The sequence below is a fragment of the Triticum dicoccoides genome, chromosome 6B, assembly GCF_002162155.2.
Source record: "Triticum dicoccoides isolate Atlit2015 ecotype Zavitan chromosome 6B, WEW_v2.0, whole genome shotgun sequence".
NCBI classification, from domain to species: Eukaryota; Viridiplantae; Streptophyta; class Magnoliopsida; order Poales; family Poaceae; genus Triticum; species Triticum dicoccoides.
In genome coordinates, this window is record NC_041391.1 from 166,229,694 (window position 1) to 166,244,408 (window position 14,715).

The following is a 14,715-nucleotide window of genomic DNA, read 5'->3' on the forward strand; positions in this document are numbered from 1 at the left end:
AGCTCACTAGGGGGCTTCTTGGTCGTATTCGAATCATAGCTTAACCCCTTTTGGGAACCGACTTTGATCGTATTCGAATTGGAGTCGTTAAAAAACTCTCAAGGTCATTAGGGGGCTTCCTGTTCAAACATAGGTCGTATTCAAACCAAAGACAACATAGTTGTCGGTACCCTCTTGATCGGTGCAACGCCAAAGCCATTGGGGGCTACATGATCGTATTCGAATCCTAGCTTAACCCCTCTGGAACGGTTTACTGATCATATTCGAATCAGTAGCCTTGAATTTTTTGTTATTTTATTTGGTTTAAGTTTTCTTTGGAAGCACCCTTTATTTGACTTGAGATTTTTTCTGAGGTTTACAAATACGGGTGTGGTTAATTTTAACCCGGCTTAATATTGGCTGATATGTCGCCAATGTATGAGCATCATTATACCTTTGAAAATATTGGTGTCCAAAGATCGGGTTATCACCCTTACTGACCGGGTCTCATGAGTCGGCGGTGCAAATTCAAAAGGTCGCAGCTGTAAGTTTATAGTTGTGTTTTTTCAAACATCATATGATACAACAAACTTATCTGTGACTCTTTTTATATAGTTATTTTGACCCACCTGACGGTAAGCCGCCAAGGGATCTTGTGGTCTGTTTTCATGTGCAGGACAGTTAAAAGGTTTGGTCAAGCATACGGAAAGCAGGTGAAAAGTACACACGGGTGAATGTAACACGACAGCTTAACGACATTAAGCAATAAAATGTGCATGATGGCACGGCCAAAGCAAAGTTATTTCTACTCTATTACATGACTCCTTGAGTCCAGATGATTCACATTGTTTTTCAGCACGTCATAGGTGTGAGCCGCCATGGCAGGTTAGCCTTCATGATTGGCCTGAAGCGTCCGAGTTAGCACTCTCCGCGTCTTCGCCCTGTTCCCTTTCCTGGAAGGTTGACGATGACCAGTCAATGTTGTTCAAAGCTTCAAATTCGGCTTCATCATCAACTAGATCGGCTGGGTTAACTTTAGGGGTGAAGGTGTGCTTACGGAGTGGGGGATCAGACTGGTCACTTCATAATGAGGCGTCGGAATTCTCCGGTTCTCTTCATCATAACCCGCCTGGTACTTGGTAAGATCCACTTGATTTGCTATCAGGGTAGCCACGGGGCGTATGTCCTTTACGCAAGCAGTAAAATCTGGTTCTTCAAAAGGAGTGCCATCTTCCTTTAAGCTTGGATAGCTAGTGGCAATGTCGGCCGGGTCTAACTCTGATAGCCAAGCCTTGGCCCGACTTAAAGCATTTACTGCTCTGGCTCTTGTAGCTGACCGCCTCAGTTCATTGAACCGTTGGGGTAGTACGGAAAGCTTCTTAAAGACCTCTACCAGGAGGGTAGGCACTTCATTTGACAAGGCCACTGTGGCTAATGCACATTGAGACCCGATATATAATTGCTCCACCAAGGTGTACACTCCCTTCAGCTTGATCAGCATATCTTGGTTCAAATTGGAGCTTCTGGGGCCTGCATAAACATGATCAGGTGAGTCAATTCCAATTATATGATCAACTGAAAGGTTCAAATGTTTAAACGCTTGTAGGGCGACTTACCAAAGATTGCCGAGACCATTTGAGAGACTTGGCGCTTTAAGCCGGTTAATTCATCGGTTGCTTCTTCCAGAGCCGCCTCTGCCTTCTCAGCTCGGTTAATTAAAGTTGTTCTTTCATCAGCCCAGGACTTCTTTTCATTATCAAATTCTTTGTTCAGTTTTTCTTGTTCAAAAATACTGAATTTGAACTTGGTATTGGCCTTTTGGGCCTCCGTTTCTTGGGCCTCAAGGCGGCTCTTCAGATCAGTCACCTCTGATTCGAGTTGACTCGTGGCGGCCTATGCAAATACAGGGTCAAAATCAAGTCAATTTTTATGCAGTATTAAAGTCCCAAGCCTTTTGCCAGCAACAATGCTTGGCACTTGGGGGCTAATGTTTGCCGAAGAATTTTACTTTCAGCAGCGGTTCATAACACGGCGGTTCATAACAGTAAGTCCCAAGCACTTTTGCAAAACAATAATACTTGGCACTTGGGGGCTAATGCATATTGCGGTTCAAAACTCTGTAAATACATTTTTTATATATAACCATTTTAAGGACCGGTTTAACCATGTTGGTTAAGCCGCCCCTTGGGGACTACGGAGTAAGCTGGATTTTTTCTGTCTTATTCATCTATGTTACTAATGTCATTAAATTTATTTCTAAGTCTACAGCATATTCATCATAAGCAATAGACTTGGGGGCTGGCATAGTAAAGATAAATGAATACAGAGAAAGGGTTGTACCTCAAATTTTTGGTACATCTGTTTCACCATGTCAATCTCAAGATTCCGGCTGCTGTGTACTTGGCTCATGTAGCCAGAAAAGATGTCTCCAATACTCATGTGAGCATAGTTTGTAACATCCAGCTTGACCCGGCGGTGTTCTAGAAGTTCCTCCTTGGCGGGACATTTGGCCAGCAGAGTTGGCCTTCCCGGCTCAACAAAGCCGATTCTGGTGATCTCAACATCAGTGTTTTGCGGGTCATCTATCCTGACCAGGCTAGGGGCTTCTGGATTTTCTGACTCATCGGGGGTTAGTTCAGCGGGCAGGTCAGCAGCGGGGGTTGGTATGTCTTGAGCTGGCCCAGATGGCGGCTCATGAGTTGATGAGTCCGGCATAGCTATTTCAAGAACTAGCTCGGTCACGACCGTGTCTTCAGCTGGCTTGCTCTTCCTAACCCGTTTCTTGGGCTTGGCTTGTCCACTGCGTCAAAATAAAAGGTTAGTACAGATGCAAGGGATTAAAGTAAATACAAGATAAGCAGATTATTATACCCTGGTGCAGTCTTGAAAGCCGGCAGGTTGGACTGCATTGAGTCGTCGGAGGAAGGAGAAGTTTCCTGATAATCTGAGTCAGAAGAATTGAGAGGTTGGCGAGTAAGACCCGCCAAAGGATAAAAAGAATTTAAATCAGAGGTGACCTCATTCCGGCGCCTCTTTGGGGTGTTTGGTAAGCCTGAGGAGAGCTCCGCATACTTGCTGGTCTGGGTCTGCCTCCGGCTCTCATGAATCTGCTGCTTCAGAAGAAATTAAGGATCGTGATGAGCTAAAGGTTGAGAAATTGAGGACCTTACTTTCCGAGTCACTCTGCAGATTTTCCGTTTTGGCAAAGGCTCGGAGTCGAAGGAAAGGATAGTTACCTCATCAGCCTTGTTACAGCTTGCTTATGTGTCCTCCTGCTGATAATCAGTGTCAATAAGATGGTTAAAAAATGAGCCAAGGGAATCAAGGGCTACCTCCGACTCAGAAGAGTCTGCTAGCCGAAGCAGGTTAGAGGCGGTGGCCTTTTTGCCCTTCTTCTTAGCAACCTCTTTTCTGGCAGCTTTTTTCTCCTTCCTGGCTCTCTTGGCAGCCTCATGGTCATATTTGACCTTCCAGAATTTATCACCCGCCTGCAAAGATTAACATATGTATGAGTATGGGTGAAATATCGAAAAATCAAGGTAATTATTTCATATGGGTGGCTTGCCTTTGGAGCCGGGTTAGCTTTACAGAAGGGGTACCTTGCCACAGTCTGCCAGGCTCTCGTTCAAAAGAGACTTGGTCATATCATCGATGACATCTTCAGGCAAGTCATCAGAGCTGTGTTGCAAAGGTTCATCCTTTGCGCCCGTATAATCGCACATCAAGCCGGGGAGGCGGCTCAAAGGAATGACCCGCCAGGCGATCCAAACCCGGACCAGGTCGATGCCTATTAAACTGTTTCCCAGAAGGGCCTTGATCTTGGCCAAAGTGGGGGCGAGTGATTTGCGTTCAGCGGTTGTAATCTTGTCAGGCAAATGATGGTTGGGCCCAAGACGAAGAGCACGAAAGCCAGGCAGAGGGTTTTCACCGGCCAGAGAGGTGTCTTGGCAGTAAAACCACGTCATATTCCAATCTTTGGGGTGGCTCGGTGGGTTGGCGTAAGGAAAGATCACGTCCCTATGGCGCTGGATTGAGACACCGCCAAGCTCTAAGCTCTGACCGCTAGCGCACTCATTCTGGCGGTTCAAATAAAACAGCTCTCTGAAGAGCAGTAGATTGGGTTCTTCTCCAAGGTATACTTCACTGAATACTTGAAAGTTGCATATATTAGACATGGAATTGGGTCCGATGTCTTGTGGGTGAAGATCAAAGAAATGCAACACGTCTCTGAAGAATTTTGATCCAGGTGGAGTAAAACCCCGGTTCATATGATCCGTGAAAACAATAACTTCTCCTTCTTTGGGCTGAGCGAATTCCTCCTCCAGGTTAGGAGCACGATAAGTCATAACTTATTTCTTTGGTAGATAGCCGGTCTTCACAAAATCATCAAGAGTATTGTCCGTGACAATGGACTTAACCCAGTTGCAGGAACTGGGTGCCTTTGGTGCCATTATGATTGAAAAGCCTAAGACAGAGTAAAAGGTACCGGTTCAAATTTAAGCCGGGTAGGAAAAATATTTCAGCGCATATTCAAGATGGCGGCTTACGAAGGGGCCTAATGGTATAAGGATGATTATGTCAAGGTTATTTAAGCTGCCATAGGCTCTATAAGACGCCAGGATTATTTAAACCAACGTGAGTGGTCGGAGTTATCAATTGAGCATTGTTTCCTTAAAGCCAGCGTTCAGAGTCACCATGGTTAGATGAATCTAACAAATGCAGATTTTTTTCCTAAGTGTTGTACAAACATGTTCCACAATTTGCATCCATTATTTTGGATCAAACAGATGTTCAGAAAAGAAAATTTTCTAGACCTAAAACATGATGCAGAGAAGTTCATGCATTCCAGTGGGGATTTTTTACAAGGAAAGAAGATATACTAGTATCTAAAATGGATGCGGAGCAACTACCGCACGAGATCTATGCTACTGTTGGATCAAACAAACCATGACAGAAGCAAATGCGAAGAACTAGGATGAACAGGGAACTGTACAGATGAACTCGCTAACCCTAGCATGAATGTATAGAGCAGAGAGGGGAAAACTTACTATGATGGATCTGCTGCGGTGGGGCAATGTTGTTTTCTTGTCAAGTTCAGGTCGATGCAGCGGCCTAGGTCGACGGAGACGAGATGTGCTGCGGTGGCGGCGGTGGAGCTCCAGTGGCAGATGGGGGCGAGAGGAAGAAGACATGAACGGGAAGAATGAGGAAGACCTAGTTGGGTCTATTTATAAGGAAAGACCACCAAAAGAGCGCGAAAAACGAGGAGGCCGAAAATATAAGTTATCCAACTACAAGGACTCCTCGATTTTCGGGATGGTCATCAAGACAAAGATCCATTGGGATACATTGAATAAAACGTGCTTTTATGACAGGTGACGTCATGGCGGGTTACCACAAATCTAGAGGATGACGTCATGGCGGGTTACAAAAATTTCATAAGAGCAGAAGATTTTTCTGAAAGTATCAAAGATTGACATGAACCAGTTCAAATCAATCTGGGGCCTAATGTTGGGGATATAACTATTGGTATGACCCGCCCAGGAGGGGCGGGGTTATACTTACAAATATTGTTGAAGCCCAAGACCCAGGATAGAGATGGCGGTTCAATTAAGGGCCCAAAGCCCAGAGGCGACTTAAGGCCCGTAGTGATAAACCGCCATGTATGCGTGACTTGTATTGTGAGGCAAGAATAGTTAAGAGACCGAGCCAGACATTGTTTATGAGCCGGACGGGACTCTGTAGAGCCACTGGGCGTCGACCTCTGTATATAAAGGGACGACCCGGCGGTGGTTCAGGGCAAGTAACATCAACTTGAGAGCTAGGTCAAGCGATTCGCTCCCTGGTTATCGAGACATAAGCAATCCCACTCAAAACTGGATCGTAGGCTTTTACCTTCACCGTAAGGGCCGAACTAGTATAAACCTCGTGTCCTTTGTCCCAATTAACCCCTTTAAGCTTCCTAGTTGCGATGAATCCACGACTAAGTCCTTTCACTAGGACATCTGCCATGACAATTCCACGACACTTCGTGATACTGAAATCGACGAAGGTAGAAATCAAGAAAAAGCATCATGTATTGATGATTAAACAAGACCACTAGTTTCAAGAAAAGGGCAAAGGGTAAGAAGGGGAACTTCAAGAAGAATGGCAAGCAAGTTGTCACTCCCGTGAAGAAGCGCAAAGTTGGACATAAGCCTGAAACTGAGTGCTTCTATTGCAAAGGAAATGGTCACTGGAAGCGGAACTACCCCAAATATTTGGCGGATAAGAAGGATGGCAAAGTGAACAAAGGTATATTTGATATACATGTTATTGATGTCTACCTTACTAGTTGTCATAGTAGCCCCTGGGTATTTCATACCTGTTCGGTTGCTAAGATTAGTAACTCGAAACAGGAGTTGCAGAATAAATAGAGACTAGTTGAGGGTGAAGTGACGATGTGTGTTGGAAGTGGTTCAATGATTGATATGATCATCATCGCACACTCCCTATACATTCGGGATTAGTGCCGAACCTAAATAAATGTTATTTGGTGTTTGCGTTGAGCATGAATATGATTAGATCATGTTTATTGTAGTATGATTATTCATTTAAGACAGAGGATAATTGTTATTCTGTTTACATGAATAAAACCTTCTATGGTCATACACCCAATGTTAATGGTTTATTGAATCTCAATCGTAGTGATACACATATTCATAATATTGATGCCAAAAGATGCAAAGTTGATAATGATAGTGCAACATATTTGTGGCGATGCCGTTTGGGTCATATCAGTGTAAAGCGCATGAAGAAACTCCATGCATATGGACTTTTAGAATCACTTGATTATGAATCATTTGATACTTGCAGACCATGCCTTATGGGCAAGATGACTAAAACCCTGTTCTCCGGAACAATGGAAGGAGCCAACGACTAATTGAAAATAATACATACTGATGTATGTGGCCCGATGAGTGTTGAGGCTCATGGCAGGTATCGTTATTTTCTGATCTTCACAGATGATTTGAGCAGATATGGGTATATCTACTTAATGAAACACAAGTCTGAAACATTTGAAAAATTCAAAGAATTTTAGAGTGAAGTGGAGAATCATCGTAACAAGAAAATAAAGTTTCTCCGATTTGATCGTGGAGGTGAATATTTGAGTTATGAGTTTGGCCTTCATTAAAACAATGTGGAATAGTTTCACAGCTCAAGCCACCTGGAACACCACAGAGTAATGGTGTGTCCGAACGTCGTAACCGCACTTTATTAGATATGGTGCGATCTATGATGTTTGTTACCGATTTACCACTATCGTTTTGGGGATATGCATTAAAGGCAGCTACATTCATGTTAAATAGGGCACCATCAAAGTCTGTTGAGACGACACCGTATGAACTGTGGTTTGGGAACAAACCTAAGCTGTCGTTTCTTAAAGTTTGGGGATGCGACGCTTATGTGAAAAGGCTTCATCCTGATAAGCTCGAACCCAAATTGGAGAAGTACGTCTTCATAGGATATCCTAAGGAAACAATTGGGTACACCTTCTACCACAAGTCCGATGGCAAGATTTTTGTTGCTAAGAACGAAACCTTTCTAGAGAAGGAGTTTCTCTAGAAAGAAGTGAGTGGGAGGAAAGTAGAACTTGATGGGATAATTGTACCTACTCTCAACTTGGAAAGTAGCTCGTTCGAGAAATTTGTTCCTGTGATGCCTACACCAACTGGAGAGGAAGCTAATGATAAATATCATGAAGCTTCAGATCAAGTTGCTACATAACCTCGTAGGTCAAACAGAGAATGATCCGCACAAGACTGGTATGGTAATCATGTTCTGGAGGTCATGTTACTTGACCATGACAAACCTACGAACTATGAAGAAGCTATGATGAGCCCAGATTCCGATAAATGGCTTAAGGCCATGAAATCTGAGATAGATCCATGTATGAGAACAAAGTGTGGACTTTGATGGATTTGCCTAAGGATCGGCGACCCGTAGAGAATGAATAGATCTTCAAGAAGAAGACTGACGCTGATGGTAATGTTACTATCTATGAAGCTTGACTCGTCGCAAAAGGATTTTCGACAAGTTCAAGGGGTTGACTACGATGAGGCTTTCTCAACCGTTGCGATGCTTAAGTCCGTCCGAATCATGTTAGCAATTGCCACATTTTGTGAAATCTGGCAAATAGATGTCAAAACTACATTCCTTAATGGATATCTCTAAGAAGAGTTATATATGATACAACTAGAAGGTTTTGTTGATCCTAAAGGTGCTAACAAAGTGTGCGAGCTCCAGCGATCCATCTATGGACTGGTGCAAGCATCTCGGAGTTGGAATATACACTTTGATAAGGTGATCAAAGCATATAGTTTTATACAAACTTTCGAAGAAGCCTGTATTTACAAGAAAGTGAGTGGGAGCACTAATTCTGATAAGTATATGTGAATGACATATTGTTGATCGGAAATAATGTAGACTTTTCTAGAAAGCATAAAGGAGTGTTTGAAAGGAGTTTTTCAAAGAAAGACCTCGGTGAAGCTGCTTACATATTGGGCATCAAGATCTATAGAGATAGATCAAAACGCTTGATAAGATTTTTCAATGAGTACATACCTTGACAAGATTTTGAAAGAGTTCAAAATGGATTGGTCAAAGAAGGAGTTCTTGCCTGTATTACAAGGTGTAAAGTTGAGTAAGACTCAAAACCCGACCACATCAGAAAATATAAAGAGAATGAAAGTCATTCCCTATGCCTCAGCCACAGGTTCTATAAAGTATGCTATGTTGTGTACCACACCTATTGTGTACCTTATCATGAGTTTGACAATGGGGTACGATAGTGATCCAGGAGTGGATCACTGGACAGTGGTCAAAGTTATCCTTAGTTACCTAAGAGAACTAAGGAAATATTTCTTGGTTATGGAGGTGATAAAGAGTTACGTCGATGCAAGCTTTTACACCGATCCAGATGACTCTGAGTCTCAATCTGGATACATATTGAAAGTGGGAGAAATTAGCTAGAGTAGCTCCATGCAGAGCATAGACATAAAAAATTTGCAAAATACATACAGCTGTGAATGTAGCAGATCCGTTGACTAAACCTCTCACACAAGCAAAACATGATCACACCTTAGTACTCTTTCGGTGTTAATCACATAGCGATGTGAACTAGATTATTGACTCTAGTAAACCCTTTGCGTGTTGGTCACATGGTGATGTGAATTATGGGTGTTAATCACATACAAATGTGAACTATTGGTGTTAAATCACATGGCGATGTGAACTAGATTATTAACTCTAGTGCAAGTGGGAGACTGAAGGAAATATGCCCTGGAGGCAATAATAAAGTTGTTATTTTATATTTCCTTGTATCATGATAAATGTCTATTATTCATGCTGTTGGGGAACATAGCATGCAATTTCAAAAAAGATCCTACTATCACGCAAGATCTATCTAGGAGATGCATAGCAAGGAGAGGGGGAGAGTGTGTCCACGTACCCTCGTAGACCGAAAGCGGAAGCGTTAATTAACGTGGTTGATGTAGTCGAACGTCTTCACGATCCAACCCATCCAAGTACCGAACGTACAACACCTCCGTGTTCAGCACATGTTCAGCTCGATGATGTCCCTCAAACTCTTGATCCAGTAGAGGGATGAGGGAGAGTTCCGTCGGCACGACAGCGTGGTGGTGGTGTTGATGATGTGATCCATGCAGGGCTTTGCCTAAGCACTACGACGCTATGACCTGACGAATAAACTGTGGAAGGGGGCACCGCACACGGCTAAGAGAAATCTTGGTGTCCCTTTGGGGTGCCCCCTTCCCATGTATATAAAGGAGGGAGGGAGGAGGAGGCCGGCCTAGAGGGGGTGCACCAAAAGGGGGGAGTCCTACTAGGACTCCCAGTCCTAGTAGGATTCCTTTTCGAAGTAGGAGAAGGGGGGAGGGAGAGAGGGAGGGAGAAGGAAAGGGGGGCCGCGCCCCCTCCCCTAGTCCAATTAGATTTGGGTAGGAGGGCACCCGCCACCTCCTGGCCGCCGGCCTCCTCTTTCCACTAAGGCCCATGAAGGCCCAATACTCTCCCGGGGGGTTCCCGTAACCACTCGGTACTCCGGAAAATGCCTGAACCTTTCCGAAACCATTCCTGATGTCCGAACATAACCTTCCAGTATATCAATCTTTACGTCTCGACCATTTCGAGACTCCTTGTCATGTCCATGGTCTCATACGGGACTCCGAACAAACTACGGTCATCAAAAACACACAACTCTTAATACAAATCGTCATCGAACGTTAAGTGTGCGGACCATACGGGTTCGAGAACTATGTAGACATGATCGAGACACATCTCCGATCAATAACCAATAGCAGAACATGGATGCTCATATTGGCTCCTACATATTCTACGAAGATCTTTGTCGGTCAAACTGCACAACAACATATGTTGTTCCCTTTGTCATCGGTATGTTACTTGCCCGAGATCCAATCGTCGGTATCATCATACCTAGTTCAATCTCATTACCGGCAAGTCTCTTTACTCATTCCGTAATGTTTCATCCCGTAACTAACTCATTAGTAACATTTCTTGCAAGGCTTATAGTGATGAGCATTACCGAGAGGGCCCAAAGATACCTCTTCGATACACGGAGTGACAAATCCTAATCTTGATCTATGCCCACTCAACAGACACCTTCGGAGACATCTTTAGAGCATCTTTATAATCACCCAATTATGTTGTGACATTTGATAGCACACAAGTTGTTCCTTCGGTATTCGGGAGTTGCATAATCTCATAGTCAGAGGAACAGGTATAAGTCATGAAGAAAGAAGTAGCAATAAAACTGTAACGATCATAATGCTAAGCTAACGGATGGGTCTTGTCCATCACATCATTCTCTAATGATGTGATCCCGTTCATCAAATGACAACACATGTCTATGGTTAGGAAACATAACCATCTTTGATTAACGAGCTAGTCAAGTAGAGGCATACTAGGGACACTATGTATTGTCTATGTATTCACACATGTATTAAGTTTCTGGTTAATACAATTCTAGCATGAATGATAAACATTTATCATGATATAAGGAAATATAAATAACAACTTTATTATTGCATGTAGGGCATATTTCCTTCACATGCTAGAATTGTATTAACTAGAAACTTGATACATGTGTGAATACATAGACAAAACACCGTGTCCCTAGTATGCCTCTACCAGACTAGCTCGTTAATCAAAGATGGTTAAGTTTCCTAGCCATGGACATGTGCTGTCATTTGATGAACGAGATCACATCATTAGTAGAATGATGTGATGGACAAGACTCATCCATTAGCTTACCATAATGATCGTTCAGTTTTATTGCTACTGCTTTCTTCATGTCAAATACATATTCCTCCGACTATGAGATTATGCAACTCCCGGATAACGGAGGAATACCTTGTGTGCTATCAAATGTCACAACATAACTGGGTTATTATAAAGATGCTCTACAGGTATCTTCGAATGTGTTTGTTGGGTTGGCATAGATCAAGATTAGGATTTGTCACTCCGAGTATTGGAGAAGTGTCTCTGGGCCCTCTCGTTAATGCACATCATATGAAGCCTTGCAAGCAATGTGACTAATGAGTTAGTTGCGGGATGATGCTTTACGGAACGAGTAAAGAGACTTGCTGGTAACGAGATTGAACTAGGTATGAAGATACCGACGATCGAATCTCGAGCAAGTAACATACCGATGAGAAAGGAATAACGTATGTTGGCATAGCGGTTTGACTGATAAAGATCTTTGTAGAATATGTGGGAACCAATATGAGCATCCAGGTTCCGCTATTGGTTATTGACTGGAAAGATGTCTTGGTCATGTCTACATAGTTCTCGAACCCGTAGGGTCCGCACGCTTAACGTTCGATGACGATATGTATTATATGAGTTATATGTTTTGGTGACCGAAGTTTGTTCGGAGTCCTGGATGAGATCACAGACAGGACGAGGAGTCTCGAAATGGTCGAGAGGTAAAGACTGATATATTGAATGGTAGTATTCGGACACCGGAAGGGTTTCGGAGTGTATCGGGTACATACCGAAGTACCGGAGGGGTTAACGGAACCCCCCGGGGAAAGATATTGGCCATATGGGCCATAGGAGGGAGGCTAACCAACCCACAAGGGTCTAGTGCACCCCCCACAAGGGAGGAGGCCGAATTTGACTAGGGAAGGGGCGCCACCCCCCCTTTCCTTCTCCTAGTCCCTCTCCTTCCCCCTTTCCCCCTTCGTTAGAAGGAAGGGGCCGACTAGGACTAGGAGTCCTAGTAGGACTCCCCCACATGGCGTGCGCCCTAGGACTGGCCTCCTCCCCTCTCCCCCCTTTATATACGGGGGCTGGGGGCACCTCTAGGACATCAATTGTCTAAGTCGTGTGCGGTGCCCCCCTCCACCGTTTACTATTCCGATCATATTGTCGTAGTGCTTAGGGAAAGCCCTGCGCGGATCACTTCACCAACATCGTCATCACGCCGTCATGCTGACGGAACTCATCGACTCCTTTGTGCCTCTACTGGATCAAGAGTTCGAGGGACGTCATCGAGCTGAACGTGTGCAGAACTCGGAGGTGCCGTACATTCAGTACTTGATTGGTTGATTCGAGAAGACGTTCGACTACATCAACCGCGTTAAGTTAACGCTTCCACTTTCGGTCTACGAGGGTACATGGACACACTCTCCCCTCTAGGTGCTATGCATTTCCTAGATAGATCTTGCGTGAGCGTAGGAAATTTTTTGAAATTGCATGTTATGTTTCCCAACAAGAAGATCTAGCTAGTGCCCTTGGGAGAAGATCTAGGTCTCGCCCCTAGGATCTTTGGAGCCCGGATGGAGTGTCATATATGTAGGGTTTAAGCACAGAATCATGTGAGGGGTTGGAGGAAGACGACAAGGTTTGGTGTAAAAAATGCAAGACGGAATAATGAAAAAGGAAATTCCTAGACAACCAATGTGGGAAAATTTGGTTGGAGGCCTCAGACACTGTAGTTGCGGTTATTTCATTTTTATTTTTAATGAAATGAGACCCACCGGTTTAGATCTTCTGGCCGGTGTTTGTTCCTATGGAATAAAACCACGCCATTCTTTAGAATAATCCTTATTTTTTTTCTTGGTAAAAAATGGCACTAAGTGATGAAGCTGGCCCATTTATTTTCTCATCTAATTTTCCTCTTGATACAAGAATCCTAACTGAAAGCATGCCAGTTCTTTCCTTTGATTGCGGTAGGGTTGCATAAGGCAGTTGCCAAACCACCCCAAGTATCTGCCTTGAATGCATTATAGTTTTCTAATGGAACACAAGTACTCCATTAAGACACAACTAAGTCACTGGTCACCGCATGAGTTATATAATCACATACTGTCACCACTGAAGGACTATGTCTCAACTGCTCCACTTGGTACTACTCCTGAAGTTAGGTACCCCGTAAAGTATGAAAAACTTACAAATTTCATTTTTGGTTGTGGTATCTTGGGGGACAAAAATTGTTTGTGGTATCTTGGGGCACACTACGGAGAGGTTGTGTAGGATCCCAAAAGAGCATCATGCAATGACCTCCAACATTAGGGCATTGCCACTTTGTACAAAAAAGAGCCACTGGGTTTGGTGCGTTGATCCCTAAAATTTGAGGAGTTGGAGAACGATGACAACCTGGAGGGGAGCCGGCCATAGTGTCGCGGGAGGTCATCCAATACCAGAACCATTTTAACACAACCCCATCATTAGCGCCACGCATAGGACCACGCGTCAGTGATGAGCATCAGCACTGACTGGCCATTTCAAAGGTATCAATGATAGAGTCATAAGGGTTTGGCTCGAGGATTATCACCAACCGGGCAAAAACAAATCGGCCAGTGAAGATTTTTGGATTGAATGGGAGGGATGTGAATTTGTCTTGGTTTACTAGCATGCCCCTATTGAATCCTAGTGATCCCCGGTTAGCTTGGGATCCGGATGCGATGTTTGGTGGGGGGATGGGTGATGTTCTAACTTCTAATTCCTGAGAGGTAACTTTAAGCACATCTTTAGAATAGGGCATGCTTTGCATTGATCTTAAATGGATAATAGGAAGATAGAATATTATGAGTCTTTGTTGATAATTGGAGGTGGTCCAACTAGTGTCGAACTTGCTACAGAAAGCGTAGCAGACTATCAAGAGAAGAAGGTGACACTTGTTCATAGAGGATCATGATTAATTCACTCATAAAAAGGCTTCAAAAAGTTGTCTTGATTGGCTGACTTCCAAGAAACAAGAATGTTTGCGTGAATTTGAGGAACATGCAACACGTTTCTAAGGGCGACGGAATATTGTGAGCCAAAAAAATAGCATGACGCCCGTGAGAAATTTGCAAAGCTGTACTATTTCACAACTTGAACTTGGTCTTTGCCACCATTACGCTCATGCATCGTTAGGTGGTCAAGGTCGTTGGTCGTTGGTGAGGTGGCTGGTGGCACGTGTGTTGAGATACCAGTTGTTGACAACATGCTCATGTGCCTCCATGTTCCTGCCACAGTACTCCTCTACCTGCTAGTAGGTGTGGTTGAAGCGGTTGCTACACTTGAGTGCCTCATGCCCAAAGTCCTTGTAGATTTGGCACTTGGGATGATATCAGTCGCCACTACCACCGCCACCACCATTCCTGTCACATTCACCATTACCTCCATGACCACCATTTCCACCATCACAAGAGTTGGTGTCGATGTCGG